Source organism: Lathyrus oleraceus, chromosome 7, assembly GCF_024323335.1.
Source record: "Lathyrus oleraceus cultivar Zhongwan6 chromosome 7, CAAS_Psat_ZW6_1.0, whole genome shotgun sequence".
NCBI classification, from domain to species: domain Eukaryota; kingdom Viridiplantae; phylum Streptophyta; class Magnoliopsida; order Fabales; family Fabaceae; genus Lathyrus; species Lathyrus oleraceus.
The window spans coordinates 391,783,262-391,799,120 of NC_066585.1; the positions used below are offsets into that span (position 1 = coordinate 391,783,262).

The 15,859-nt window shown below is 37.5% G+C and overlaps 1 non-coding gene across 1 annotated transcript; it reads left to right on the plus strand.

Moving 5' to 3' along the window:
- Positions 1 to 3,836: 3,836 nt before the first annotated feature.
- LOC127109827 (small nucleolar RNA R71) lies at positions 3,837 to 3,943 on the plus strand. Its single transcript, XR_007797077.1, has one exon. It is a non-coding gene; the product is annotated as a small nucleolar RNA R71 (small nucleolar RNA).
- The last annotated feature ends 11,916 nt before the right edge of the window (positions 3,944 to 15,859 follow it).

The window sequence follows — 15,859 nt, forward strand, 5'->3', positions numbered from 1 at the left end:
TTTATATATTTTTGCATTCTCGTAGGCAAATTGCCTAAGTTCTTCTAATTTATGAATGTTTAGGGTACACTTTTCTCCAGCGGCTAGGTAGTCTAAATTCAAAGTTTTAATGGCCCAATAGGCCTTATGCTCTAATTCGAACGGTAAGTGACAGGATTTTCCATAGACTAGTTGGTAAGGAGTAGTTCCTATAGGGGTTTTGAAAGCGGTTATGTAGGCCCATAATGCTTCTTGAAGCTTCTGAGACCAGTCTCTCCTAGAAATAGAAACAGTTTTCTCTAAGATTTGTTTTATCTCCCTATTAAATACTTCTACTTGGCCACTAGTCTGTGGATGGTATGGTGTTGCTACTCTATGCCTAACTCCATATTTTCTTAAAAGTTTGTCAAATATTCTCGATATAAAGTGTGATCCTCCATCACTTATGACTAAATGTGGTGTTCCAAATCTAGGGAATATATAGTTTTTAAATAGTTTGATTACAACCCTAGTGTCGTTTGTGGGTGCAGCTATAACTTCAATCCACTTAGACACACAGTCTACAGCTACTAAGGCATACCTGTTTCCTAAGGATGGTGGGAAAGGTCCCATGAAATCTATACCCCATACGTCAAAGAGTTCTACTTCCTGAATGTTTCTTAGGGGCATTTCATCACGCCTTGAAATGTTTCCAGTGCGTTGGCATCTACCACACTTGACAATGCAAGCATAGACATCGCGCCACATGGTCGGCCAGAATAGGCCAGCTTGAAGAATCTTGGCGTATGTCTTAGAAGTGCTCGCATGTCCACCATAAGGTGCAGAATGACAATGCTCGATAATATTATTTACCTCTTCTTCTGGAACGCAACGGTGAAAAATGTCATCTTTACCCCTTTTGAAAAGGAGCGATTCGTCCCAATATAAGTTTCTCACATCATGGAAGAATTTCTTCTTGTGGTGGTAGTCAAGATCAGGGGGTACTATATTAGCAGCTAGGTAATTAATGAAGTCTGCATACCAGGGTACATTACTTATTGCTAAGGAATTTAAAGGGTGCTCATAAGGATCTAGGTTATTATCTTCAATGGTTTCTACTCTAGCTATCAATCTATCATAGGCGAAATCATCATTTATGGGTACTAGTTTTGGTTTTAGATGTTCTAGCCTAGAAAGGTGATCGGCTACTACATTTTCAGTGCCTTTTTATCTCTTATATCTAAATCAAACTCTTGTAGTAATAGAATCCATCGGAGTAACCTGGGCTTGGCATCTTTTTTACTTAATAGGTAACGAATGGCAGCATGGTCGGTGTAAACTATAATTTTTGCTCCTACTAGATAAGATCTAAATTTGTCTATAGCGAAAACTACAGCGAGTAATTCTTTTTCAGTTGTTGCGTAGTTAAGTTGGGCAGCATCTAGGGTTCTACTAGCATAATAAATGGCATGTAATTTTTTATCTTTCCTTTGTCCTAGAACGGCTCCAACTACATAATCACTAGCATCGCACATTATCTCAAAAGGTTCTGACCAATCGGGTGGTTTCATAATGGGTGCCGATACTAATGCTTGCTTTAAAAGATTAAATGCTTCATTACATTTTTCATCGAAAATGAATTCAACATCTTTCATTAAAAGTCCAGTTAAAGGTTTGGTTATTTTGGAGAAGTCTTTAATGAAACGCCGGTAGAATCCAGCGTGTCCAAGAAAGCTTCGGACTTCTCTGATGGTTTTTGGGGGTTTAGGTTTTCTATAACTTCTATTTTAGCTTTATCTACCTCTATACCTTTTTCGGAAACTATATGTCCTAAAACTATTCCTTCGGTCACCATGAAATGACACTTTTCCTAGTTTAGCACGAGGCTCACCTCCACGCATCTCTCCAGGATTTTCTCAAGGTTAGCAAGACAATTATGGAAATCAAATCCGCAAACCGAGAAATCATCCATAAACACTTCCATGATACCATCTAGGTAATCCGCAAAGATTGACATCATGCAGTGTTGGAAAGTAGTTGGGGCGTTACAGAGGCCGAATGGCATTCGTCTGTAGGCAAAAGTTCCATAAGGGCATGTAAAGGTAGTTTTTTCTTGATCTTCGGGGTGGATAAGTATTTGGAAGAATCCAGAGTATCCATCTAGATAACAGAAGTAAGAGTGTCTGGCTAGACGCTCCAACATTTGGTCTATAAATGGTAAAGGGAAATGATCCTTCCTAGTTACTTTATTTAATTTTCTACAATCTATACACATCCGCCATCCTCCTTCTAAACGTTTTGCTACATGTTTGCCTTTATCGTTTTGCACGACTGTGATGCCTCCCTTTTTAGGTACTACATGCACAGGGCTCACCCACTTACTATCCGAGATCTGATAGATGATTCCTGCCTCAAGTAACTTAAGAACTTCCTTTTTAACAACATCACTCATTATAGGGTTTATTCTTCTTTGATGTTCCCTAGAGGGTTTTGAATCTTCTTCTAGTGAAATTCGATGCATGCATACGGATGGACTTATACCTTTCAGGTCAGAGATATTATATCCTAAGGCTGAGGGATATCTTCGTAAAACGTCTAAAAGTTGGTTTGTTTCCTCTAGGCTCAAGGTAGCACTGACTATAACTGGACGGTTCATCTTTTCACCGAGGAACTCATATCTTAGGTTCTTAGGCAGTTCCTTAAGTTCTAAGGTTGGTTTCTTAGCGCATGGCATAGGACCTGGAGTAAGGGATAAACATTCGTAAAGGTTATCATCGATGTAGGGTTTCTTAAAGTCATCATCTTCTCTTATGAGAGTTGATGGTAACTTGATTGTTTTTATAATTTCTTTTTGTTCTAATTCTCTAACACATTCATCAATGATATCTAAGGCATAACACGAATCTCCCATCACAGGTGCCATAAGAAATTTCGAAAGTATAAATTCTATTTTCTCGTCACCTACCTCAAATGTCAACTTTCCTTTCTTGACATCTATTATGGCTCCTGCAGTCGATAAGAATGGTCTACCTAGAAGGATTGGTATATCATAAGCGTTCCCACTTCGTAGGGTAATGGCATTGGCTTCTCCTCTCGGATTTTGTTGAGGTTGTCCAGGGAATTGTCCTCCAGGTGTAGTCTGAGGGGCTTGGTTTAAAGCTACCTGAGAGATCTAGGTTTCAAGCATCTTTGTATGAGTAACTATTTGGTCAACCTTGGTTCCTAACTGAGTAATCAATTCATTAACATGAATGTTTTGGTTCATGAACTCCTTGTTTTGTTGGGTTTGAGCGGTGATAAAATTATCCATAATTTTCTCAAGGCTCGGCTTTGGTGGTACAGGTTGCATAGGTTGATTTGATCTAGGGGATTGATAACTAGGTCTCGGAGGTGCATTATTTTAGATTGGGTTATTGTTTTTATAGGAGAAGTTCGGGTGATTCCTCCATCCAGGGTTATAGGTATTCGAATATGGGTTCCCTTGGGTGTAGTTCACTTGCTCAGAGTGGGTTTCGTTTAATAGACTACATTCTGCAGATTGGTGTCCTTTGGTTCCACATATCTCACAATCCGACGAAACAGCGACTACAATGTTCGGGTTTATGCACATATGCTCGACTTTAAGGGATAATGCGTCCATTATAGCTTGCATCATGTCTATAGAGCTTAGTTTATGCACTCCTCCTTGGGCTTCCTTCTTCTCAACTGTCGCTCGTTCGACTCCCCATGATTGATGGTTTTGAGCCATATCTTCGATGAAGGCACTAGCTTCAGGATAAGGTTTGTTCATCAGAGCACCGCCTACGGCAGCGTCGATGGTCATCTTTGTGTTATAATGAAGTCCATTATAGAAGGTTTGAATGATTAACCAATTTTCTAAGCCATGATGTGGGCATGCTCATAACAACTCTTTATATCTCTCCCAAGCTTCGAACAACGATTCTCCTTGGTTTTGGGTAAATCTAGTTATATGGTTTCGAAGAATGGCGGTCTTACTCGGGGGAAAATATCTAGCAAGGAATACTCTTCTAAGGTTATCCCAAGTCGTAATGGAATTGGGTGGATGGGAATCTAACCATGATAGGGCTTTATCTCTGAGGGAAAAAGGAAATAATCTTAAACGTATTGCCTCAGGAGAAGCTCCATTGGTTTTAAAAGTGTTTGCTAATTGAAGAAATATTTTTAAATGTTGGTTTGGGTTCTCAGTAGCGAGACCTGCGAATTGTCTCTATTGCACTAGTTGCAACAGGGATGGTTTAAGTTCAAAATTATTAGCTGGGATGGTTGGGTTTACTATACTAGAACTAGGTTCTTCATTAGATGGTTGAGTGAAATCTTTAAGAAATCTTTGGTTTTGATCTTCGGCCATAGCTCTCTTAATTCTATGAAAGAATAAACGTGCGCGAGCATAACGTTCAGGTTCCGCCAGAGGGTATACTAAGCTTAAACTTCCGGTGCTGCGAGTTCTTCGCATTGACCGGCGGGAAATAGCCTAAGTCTAAACGATATAACAACAGGATAATAAAATTTAACGAAATTGGTCCCCGGCAACGGCGCCAAAAACTTGATGCGGTGTTTCGCAATTATACGAACGCGTCAGAGTAATATAAAAGATTGTCGAATCCATAGCGACCAAGTGTCAATCTATCGTTATCTATTATTATGGTGTTTATCAAAGACAATTGAAATAGGCGTTTTTAGGGTGTGCAAGGAAAAGTAAAGTGTTGAATAAATATTAATTAATAAAGACAGGGTCGAATGTAATTCACGTAATCAATTTATAATCCAAGTACTTGCTAATAGAGCTACTTATGGGCAATGTTTCCTACTTTGAAAAGAACTAATTTAACAGGAATTGTCGCTTTTCGCGTATTCAGAACCGAGTTGTACCCCCTAATCAAACCCTCTTATTGTCACTTATAAAAAGGCGCGCATTGCGTTAGAGTAGTAAACCTTTTTTTAAGAAATATAGTATCTTGACTAAGTTGAAAAGTATTATAACCTAGATTTCTTAACCAAAAGAGGTTCTCACGAACCAGACTCTAAACTCATAAACGCGTCCAAAAATAGTTTTAAAATCTCTTTTCTTCTTAAGTTAAAAACTCCTAATGAACTAAACAAAGTGCTTTCGCTGTTTTTGAAATAGTTAAAAACAATTAAGTTTAGATAGACGTTGGACGACTTTCGATCTTACCCAAGGGAATTGAAGTGCGGGAAAACTTAAGTTGAAAGTTAAAATAGCCCTTAAGTGGTTCTACGAACAATTGTACGGATTATCGGTTCAATTACGATTCTTACATTCTAACCTTATAGATTTAGTTAGACATGGTAAAGTAAAAGTGCATTAATTTAAATAAAAGTAGTGTGAGTGCGGAAAGTAAATAAAAGTAGTGCGAGTGCAAGCAAATAAATAATTTAAAGCGAGTGCGAGGAAATAAATAATTTAAAGCGAGTGCGGGAAAATAAATAAAGTAAAGCGAGTGCGAGAAAATAAATAAGATAAAGACAAGTAATAAAAACCTGCTCCAATCGGAGGGTTGAATAAATTGCAAAGCGGAAATGAAAATGGCGGCAGGATTAACTTCCTTCCAAAGTGCTCCAAACTCGATTACAGACTCGATTACACAATTGTGGTAACACTCCAATCCGAAGCGGTTACCACTTTATAATACTGAATATATGCCTAAGTGAAACAAAGTTGCTATGAGTTTGCCTCTGCTCTAAGTTTGGATGATTGTAAAAGTGATTTCGAGTTTCTATTTATAAGCAAGTAAAAAGATGGAAATGACAAGGATGCCTTTCAACTTGAAAATGGGAAGGAAAAACTTTCCTCTTGTGGCGCCCGCCACAAGGCCATGGCGCCCGCCACAAGCACAAAATGAGGTGCCTTAGTGGATGTAGTGGGGAACGTGGAAGTTGAGGGAAGTTGAGCTTGGACACGTCATGGCAGGGTCTATCGCGCCAACCATGGGGTAGGCCACAAGTACAAAATGGTGAATTTTAGGGTTTTTAGCTCTTTTTCACTCCTTTTCTCGATCGGGGCTCCGATTAAAGTAAAAACCTAAAAACAAAGAAAAACATAGCAATAACACAACAAAATGATAATAAAACAACTAGAATGCATGTGAAATCAGAGTCAAAAATACAGTAAATTTCAGTGTTATCAATGTTCTAAAAAGTTCCCATAGTCTTAATTACATCTATCAAATATTATAGGTCAGGATGACTGACTCATCAACCCATAATATTCTCAAGAGAAACTCGTCTGAGTGTAGTATCGCCTAACAACTGTTATCAGGTCTACGCCTGAACAGTCTCTGCACTACGTCCTAAATAAGATAAGTTGGGTTAAATGTTCTACGATCCTCAGCTTCTCGGACCCCAAATCAAAGAAAGTAATGCCTAAACACAAATAACTTGTGTGACATTAGTAACTCCAAAAGGGTCTCCACTGAGTAGATGGGTTTCAAGCCAAATTGTTAAGGACTACTCCTCATAAGTTGAACATGACTATACCATCCTCTTATCTTAATTACACTCATGTTCGGGTTAGAACTTATCTCACCACTCAGAGATCACCAAGCACAACAGATAGATTATTTCACACAAACAAGTATACAAACATTAAATATACAAATATATACACATAAAAAGCAGGCTAAACCCACTGAGGACTACTCCCTAGCAGAGTCGTCGCTTAATATCTGTAGCGGTAAATTCATGACCATCAAACTATAGATAAGTTTAACGTCAATAAAACCAGAGTCGCCACCGCGCTTTTATTGTTTCTAAAGGAAAAGGGAAAAGTATGAACAAAACCTAAAGATAAGAAGTTTTCAAAACAAAACTAATAAAATGCCAGAGATTATAGGTAAGGGGGTTGGTTACACAGAGGGAAGGTGTTAGCACCCAAAGTGTCCTAGGTACTCCTAGGGAGCCCTTTTTATGTGTGTATCTGTTTTTGGTATAAAATATGTTTGAGAAACATAGAGTGTGGGGATGAGAAAAGATTTCGTTGATTATATTTTTGTGTTTGACAAGACCTTCGGATTTGTGCCTAAGTACCAATGTAAAAATGAGGGATCAAAACCTCTTAGTTCGTGGTAACAATTTCAAAATGAGTGGATTGCTTTTAATCAAAATTTAAGTTTAAAAGAGGCACCAATTTCTATTTGTCTTTTGAAATTTTAAGTCAATATGGTAAAGTTCATTTACAAATTTGATCTATGAAAAGAGTTTATAAAATGCAATGGCATAAGGCCAAAGTTTCTTATTTGAAATAAAGTCTATGTTTTGAAATCACAAGCAAATAAGGTTTTTGAAAAGGGGGAGATATTTGAAATTTAAGAAGTGGGAGAAGATGAAGAGGCTAACCTAAGCATAAAATTAAAAGTTAAGAGTTGAAAAGATCTGACCAATGGGATGCAATCCAACAGACAAGAATGTCATATAGAAAACCGACTTTCCCTTTGGACTTTAAATCAAGAAAAATATCCACAAGAAATTAGCAATATGAAGATCAAGGCATCAAATAAAGATAGCCACATCCATGCAAGCAATTCCATAGCTACCATTCTTCTTTGTCTTCTTATGTATCAGATGAAATACTCCTTGATTAACTCGGAATAAAGCATTAGGCATAAGATCAAAATAATAGTTGTGTCAAGATCATGTAACAGATGAATTCAAGTGGATCCCAATACTTGCATCAGATGAAAGCTCAAATCATAATGCTTGGTCTCAGAAATGTTGGCATTGGCCAAGTCCTTTTGCATATGGAATGTTGCCTAATCCTAAGTCCAAAATTTCAGATGAAACCCAACAGTCCACACAAACATTTTTTAGTATTTTGTTGTTTATTAAGTATTTTAATGTCTAAAGAACACAAACACAAATAAGATATACAAACAAATATATACAATCATAATATATGGCTCAAATGAGCAAAGTGAAAATGGTATAAACATAAACAAGTTAATGAAACGAAAATGGCAATGAATGGTGAATGACTTGAAATTAAATTGCATAAAGTAAATGACTTGAAGGTAAGTCAAAGTTAATAGTAGTTAGTTTTAGTCAAAGTTAATTAGATGTTAATGGAGTTTTGCTTTTCAATTGATTTAGTCATTCTTTGGAGAACACTCAACCATCTATTCACAAGTATGGATCCTTGAACCAAGACATATTCCAAAAGGAAGGAAAAAGGCCAAGTTTCCACATAATACCATGAAAGATGGGAGACATAGAATCTCACTTACTAGAATGCTATGACTTTAGGGTCAAATTTAGCTCTATGTTAAGCAATCGTAATTGGACTTATGTAGAAGTCACAACTATCTGAGGTCGGGCAATAAAAATTTAGGTGCTAATGTATGTTAGAGATTTGGTATAATGAATCAAACTCCTAAAACATATCACACACTTAAAAAAGATCAAAAGGATGGACCTATCTCATCCATACTTGTATTGGTACATCTAACACGAGGTTATTGATGAGCCAATTAGCCTTAGGATCTTGAGATTTCATTGATCAATGAAAGGGATGGGAAAGAATGGGATTGAAGATGAAGAGGTATGGGAGATGACAGAAACACAAATTGGTCATGGGAGGAATTTTATCAAATTAAAATCATTCATTCATTTTGAGAGATGAAATGTACATTTCATCAATCCCCTAAATCCAATGATTTTAACTCAACAAAAGTCAAATCAACCTTGACCAAGGCCCAAACACATAGTCAAACATCACAAGTCAACAAAAATGGCTCAACATAATTTTTACGCAATTAATCAATTAAAAATCAAATTAAAAATACATTTTAATTTAATTTAATTTGGTTAAAACCTTAAATCTCTTCAAAACACCAAATAAATGTCCAAGAGATTTATCCTAGGTGAAACAAGGTCAAATGACCTTAGACAAAAAATTTCATGATTTTTGAAAAGTCAGAAGTATTTTTAAACAATATAAAATATGCACGAAAACATTTACTTTATGAAAAATATCAAAATTAATCCAAAAAATAATTTTAATTTCGAAAATTAAAGAGGAAAATATTTAAATATTTTTGGTGAAGGTCCCATATTTTTTGGATTAAAAATGAAATTATTATGAATTAATCAAAATAAATGGATTAAATCGAAAATCAGAAAATACAAAAAAACAAAGGCCATCAGATCTCCCTCATTAATTAAGGTGGAAGATCAGATGGCCACGCGCGTGTCATCCATGGTACACCCTAGTCAACGCGTTGTAACATTGGTAATTAAAACCAAAGGCCATGATTAAAACAATTTAAATATATCTGATGGTTGAGAGGCGTGACAACACACCACCAGAGCTAGGGCTCTGATCTTCTTCTCCAGTGGACCTCAACAGACTGGTCCACCATCAGCAATCACTAAAATAAAAAACAAGGACATGGATTCAAAGAAAAAATGCCCAGGAGCTCGAATCTGACCTCGATTTTCTCCAATTCCTAGTATATAGAAAGATACAATGATTTGAATTTTGAGGATCATGAACTGAGTTGCTTCGATTTAACCTCAAAGCAACTCAATCTTGTTGCCTACATTGGTAAGACTTCAGACAACAAAAAATCACAAAGAATTATAAAGAATTGAGTGAGAATCAAAGAGATGAAGTTTCTGAAAAATCACCTTCGAGTTGCTTCAAATTAACTTGATTTTGATCTTGATTTGCTTGCTTTCTCTTCCTCTTGCTTGCAGAAGCCAATTGAGATGAAAAGGGAAGTGAATTTCTGGAGTTTGAACTTCGAAACAGAAGATGAAGTTCAAGCTCGATTTCAAAAGAAATCTTCAGAAATTTTATGGAATGTAGGGTTTGGATTGGTCTGGCAAAGCTTGGGCAAGGTATTCCTTAAGTTCTGATCACAATGCACTCCTATTTATAGCCTTGGCAATTGATTTCCACACACTATCTCTCAAATGTTCAAAAATAACAAGTTTCTTCATGAGCTAGTATGGGCATGCACAAAACCCAAACAATAATTTGCAAAGTTCCAAAATCATGCATAGGTCATGCTAAAAGTGTTGCATTAAGCCATGAAAAGTTGGAATGAGTTTGATCATCAAATTCTTCCAAATGGTACCACACATTGCACCTATGCACAAGTCCTTCAATTTTGATCCAAATGAGATGATCTTGGACTATTTGGAAAGGTGAGATCAAGGGGTACAACTTTCTTGTTGAACACTTTTCCATTTGAAGCTCGGATCATGCTGAAGTTTGAGGTGGAAGTTTGGAAAATCAAACATATTTGAAAACTTTCTAAGTACCAAGTAAAATGCTCACTTCTTCCACCTTGAATAACTTTTGCTATGGACTTCAAATGGAAAACATTCCTTCATAAAAGTTGTATCTATTTCAAACCTCTTCAGTTTGGGCATAAGCTTGACTTAATTTGGATTTGGCATGGAGAAGTTATGCATTTTAGAAGTTGAGGAAAATCACTTGTTCAATGGTAATGGCCCAAAATGACCTATAATGTTTCCTCTTGCCACATGCATTTTAAAGTTGAATTTTAACTTCCTTAAAACATAAAAGTTGAAGTAGACATCTTTAATTTAATCATGGACTTTAATGGATTTCATATCATACAAATTGAGCAAGTTATGGTCTTGGGAAGTTGACCTCCAAACTTGGGTTCAAACAAAATGACTTATAATCATTCACCATAAAAAATGACCTTAAAAGCAAAATTAGCTCTTGACTTAAACATGAAATTTTTTTGGAATGGAATTTTGAATAACTTTGCTCTTGGAATCATTTTCATATGACAAAACTTTGGTATTTTGGTTAGTGAATAATGAAAGACAAAGTAGTATACAATCAAAATGTGCTTGGTGACCTCTCCCAATGCAATCCCAATGAATGAGGGGTAAGGAGGGTACCAATGTATATGATGAGATATCATGAGGGATCTTAGGGTCAAATTTGGTGTCTTACACTCTGTAACTAAAATTGATTCTCTATTCTTTTAAATATTTATTTCGACCATTATCAACTAATTTGCATCTGATATTTGTATGCGAGGTAAGGCCTCAACTGATTTTCCTTTTGATGCTGAAATCGAAAGAACTTTGTGTGCAAGACTCAAACAAGCTCGATTAGCTAGACTGGAATCAGAAGAAGAACAACCTTCCATTCATTCAGGTTCAGACTTAGGTTCGGAGAGAGAGATTGAAAGAATGTTGGGTGACTACGGAGGCGCAAATGCACCAACCGGAAGATTAACAATTGTCAACCAACCGGTGAATGTGGCTAATTTCCAGCTACATCCAAGTACTATTAATCAACTTGAAATAAAGCATTTCACTGGAAAGGTAAATGAAGATGCAAACAAGCATTTGCAGAGGTTTCTGACCATGAGCAACACTCTCAAAATTGATGGTCACACGGAGGAAGCTAAGAAGTTGAGAATGTTCCCGTTCACCTTAGCAGAAGAAGCCGAAGAATGGTTTCTATTCTCTCCTAGCCGGTAGCATTACATCATGGGAAGAGATGGAAAAGGCTTTCCTAAATGAGTATTTTCCAGCGTCGGTTTTTTCTAAGGAAGAGGTATGAAATTCTGAATTTTAAGCAGAAAGAAGGGGAATCTTTGGGAGACGCCTACAAGAGATTCAAAAGGGTCCTAGTAGCCTGCCCAACTCATCATATGGATCCAACAGAACAAATGCAGATGTTTGTAAATTGTCTCAAAATAAAGACCAAACAGTTGATTGATACCGTAGCCGGTGGCACAACCAATTTCTCAACAGCCACCGGTATCAAAAAGATCATTGAAGTAATTATGACTAATGAGCACTTGGAGCTGTACAACAGATGTGTAAGTAAACCGAAAGGGGTTATCAATTTAAAGCTGGAAACCAATATAATCCGTATAGAAGATACTATCGCTGCCGAAGTAGAGAAGAAGCCGAAGGCGATGAATATAGGTACCCAACAGGTAGCTCAAGTCCAACCTGCTCCTATTGTTTGTTGTGAGATTTGTAATGGACCGCACCAAATAGTGTATTGTTTTGCAACTCCTCAACAAGTTAAGGAAATCAAATTTTTGAAGCAGAATAATCCCTATTACAACACGTACAATCTGGGTTGGAAGAATCATCCCAAATTCTCATGGAAAGATCAGAAAGGGAACGCTCCTCAACAAGGTCAATACCAAACTCAATATCAACAACAACAGTAATGACAAGCCCCTAAGAAAGTTGATTGAGAGCTTGCCATTGAAATAATGGCAGCTCATAGTGTTCAATTACAAGAAGAAATAAGAAACATTCATAAAAATACTACCGCATCCATAAAAAACTCTTGAAGTTCAGATGGTTCAAATAGCACAACAATTAGCCTCGAGTTCTCAAGCACAAGGTTCTCTACCTAGTGAAAGTGTGACAAATCCTAGAGAGCATAATAATGTTAGTGTTGTGACAATGAGAAACGGTAAATCTGATGAAGTCCTTGAGGAGACAGTTGAAGATGAAGATCAATTGATTGAAGTGGATCTTGAGAACAAGGAAAATGAAGCTCTGAGGGAAGAATTGGTTGCACCGAAACAAGTGGTGAAAGAAAAAGTCACTAAACCAAAGCCAGTCATTAAGCTTCCCTTTCCCGCCACTAAACCAAAAAGGGGCAACATGAGAAAAAATTTGAGAAGTTCCTAGAGTTGTTCAAGAAGCTAGAAATCAACATTCTGCTTTTGGAAGCACTTGAACAAATGCCTACCTATGCCAAGTTCATGAAGGGCGCCATTTCTAAGAGGCGTACCATTGACACCAACCCGATTATTCTAACCGAAACATGTAGTTCTATTTTGCAGGGTATGGAGATCCCAACGAAGAAGAAAGATCGAGGAGCTATCATTATTCCTTGCACCATCAGAGATAGGTCATTCAAAAAAGCTCTTATTGTTCTAGGATCCAGTGTGAGTCTCATGCTATTACCCATTTACAAGAAACTGGGTATAGGGGTTGTGCAAGATACCAGTATGACACTCCAATTCGTCGATCATTCGATTAAGAAACCTTATGGTATTGTTGAAGATGTTATAGTGAAAATTGACAAGTTTGTATTCCCGGTGGATTTCGTGATTCTAGAAATGCCCGAGGATGAAGAGATTCCTCTCATTCTTGGGCGACCCTTTTTAGAGACTAGAAGATGCTTGATCACATAGAGGAAGGTACTATGACTTTGACCGTTTATGAAGAGGAATTAAAAATTGATGTTCGAAACACCATGAAATACAAAGATGATATTGACACCAGTCATACAATAGAGGTTCTGGATCAAGTGATTACTTATGATAGTCGTTTGAATGCACCACAATTACCTTTGGAAAGAGTGTTGAGTTTGTCCATTTTTGACAGTGATAAAGAAGTGGACAATGGGGAATCCGAAGTGTTGGCCATGATGGACGCACAACCCCCTTAGACAGGATCTCGACCACACTGGTGGTAATATTTACGATTACCTCAATCATGTGAGGAGAATAAAGAGTCCAAGAAGGGGACGAAGTTGAAACAACTTCCCGAGAATTTCAAATATGTCTTTCTCGACTCTGAAGGTAAATGCTCGACTATAATAAATTCGAGCCTCAAAAGTATCCAAGAAGAAAAACTCATCCAAGTCCTGAAAAAATACAAAAATGCTATCGGATGGGTAATTGAGGACTTGAAAGGTATTAGCTCTACAATGTGCATGCATAAAGTTCTCATGGAAAACGATCACAAACCGGTGGTCCATCCCCAAAGAAGACTTAACCCAGCAATGAAAGAAGTGGTTCGGAAAGAAGTGGTGAAATTGTTAGACGCAGGTCTTATCTACCCTATATCTGACAGCCCATGGGTGAGTCCGGTGCATGTGGTCCCCAAAAACAGAGGAACCACCGTCATAAGAAACGAGAAGAATGAGTTAATCCCTACAAGGACATTTACATGTTGGCGCGTATGTATTGACTGCAGGAGGTTAAACATCGCGACTAGAAAGGAGCACTTCTCGTTGCCATTCATTCATAAAATGTTGGAAAGGGTAGCCGGTCATGACTACTATTGTTTTCTAAATGGATACTCTGGGTATAATCAGATTGTTGTTGCTCTGGAAGACCAAGAGAAGACAACATTCACACGCCCTTATGGTCTATTTGCATACAAAAGAATTCAATTAGGACTGTGTAATGCTCCAGCAACTTCCCAACGTTGCATGACTTCCATCTTTGCTGACATGCTTGAAAAGCATATGGAAGTGTTCATGGATGACTTTTCGGTCTTTGGATAGTCATTTGATAACTGTTTAACTAACCTTTATCTTGTTTTAGACAGGTGCCAGGAAACAAATTTGATTCTGAACTGGGAGAAATGTCATTTCATGGTGCGAGAAGGAATAGTCTTGGGTCACAAAATTTCATACAAGGGAATTGAAGTCGACTAAGCAAAAGGGGAGGTGATATCTAAACTCCTGCCTCCGGTTAACGAGAAAGGTATTAGGAGTTTCTTAAGACATGTGGGTTTATACCGCAGTTTCATAAGAGATTTCTCTAAAATAGCCAAACCGCTTACCACTATATTGGTCAAGGATAAGGCTTTTGCGTTCAATGAAGAATGCACCACAACTTTTGAGACATTGAAAAAAAATTAGTATCAGCACCAATTGTTATTGCCCCAGATTGGTCTCTCCCGTTTGAGATCATGTGTGATGCTAGTGATATTAGTGTATGGGAATTTCTAGGACAGTGGAGAGAGAAGTTACTACATGTTATTTACTATGCTAGTCATGTGTTGAACCCTGCACAGATGAACTATGCAACTACTAAGAAGGAGTTGTTGGCCGTGGTTTATGCATTTTACAAATTCCATAAATACCTGTTAGGATCGAAGGTTGTCGTTTATACTGACCATGCTGCTTTGAAATATTTATTTGCTAAACAAGATTCTAAGCCAAGGCTTCTGAGGTGGATCTTGCTCCTCCAAGAATTCGATGTGGAGATTAGGGAGAAAAGGGGATGTGAAAACACTGTAGCCGATCATTTGTCTCGAATGTCGCCAATTAAAGAAATGGAAGACAAGAGACCAATAAAGGATGAGTTTGCTGATGAACACATCCTAGCTGTCATTGGTATCCCGTGTTTCGCAGATTATGTGAATCATTTGGTAGGTGGTGTAATCCCTAATGATTTTGATTCTAACAAGAAGAAAAAGTTTTTACATGATTGCATGTTCTACTTGTGGGATAACCCATTCCTTTACAAGAGAGGAGTTGATGGGCTAGTTAGAAGATGCGTCCCAGAGGAAGAACAAAGGGATGTGCTTAGAGCTTGTCATGACTCGGAATATGGAGCACGCTTTAATAGTGACAGAACAGCAGCTAAAGTCCTTCAGTCGGGTCTATATTGGCCCACATTGTTCAAAGATGCCCAAGACATAGTCAAGGAGTGCGACAAATGTCAAAGAACAGACAATATTTCTAAGAGGAATCAAATGCCGCAGAATGCAATGCTGGAAGTCGAATTGTTTGATGTGTGGGGAATAGACATCATGGGACCGTTTCCACCCTTATTTGGAAAGAATTACATCTTGGTAGCAGTGGACTATGTGTCAAAGTGGGTGAAAGCGGTGGCATTTCCCACTAATGATTCTAGAATGATAATGACTTTTCTGAAGAATAATATTTTCTCGAGATTTGGAGTACCGAGAGCACTTATCAGTGATGAAGGTACTCATTTCTTAAACAAACTGATGGAAAATATGCTGAAGAAATATAATGTTAAACACAAGATCTCCACCTCATATCACCCTCAAGCGAGGGGCCAGGTCGAAGTGTCCAATAGAAAGATAAAGAAAATCTTAGAAAAGAATGTTTGCGCATCTCGAAAAGACTGGGCAATGA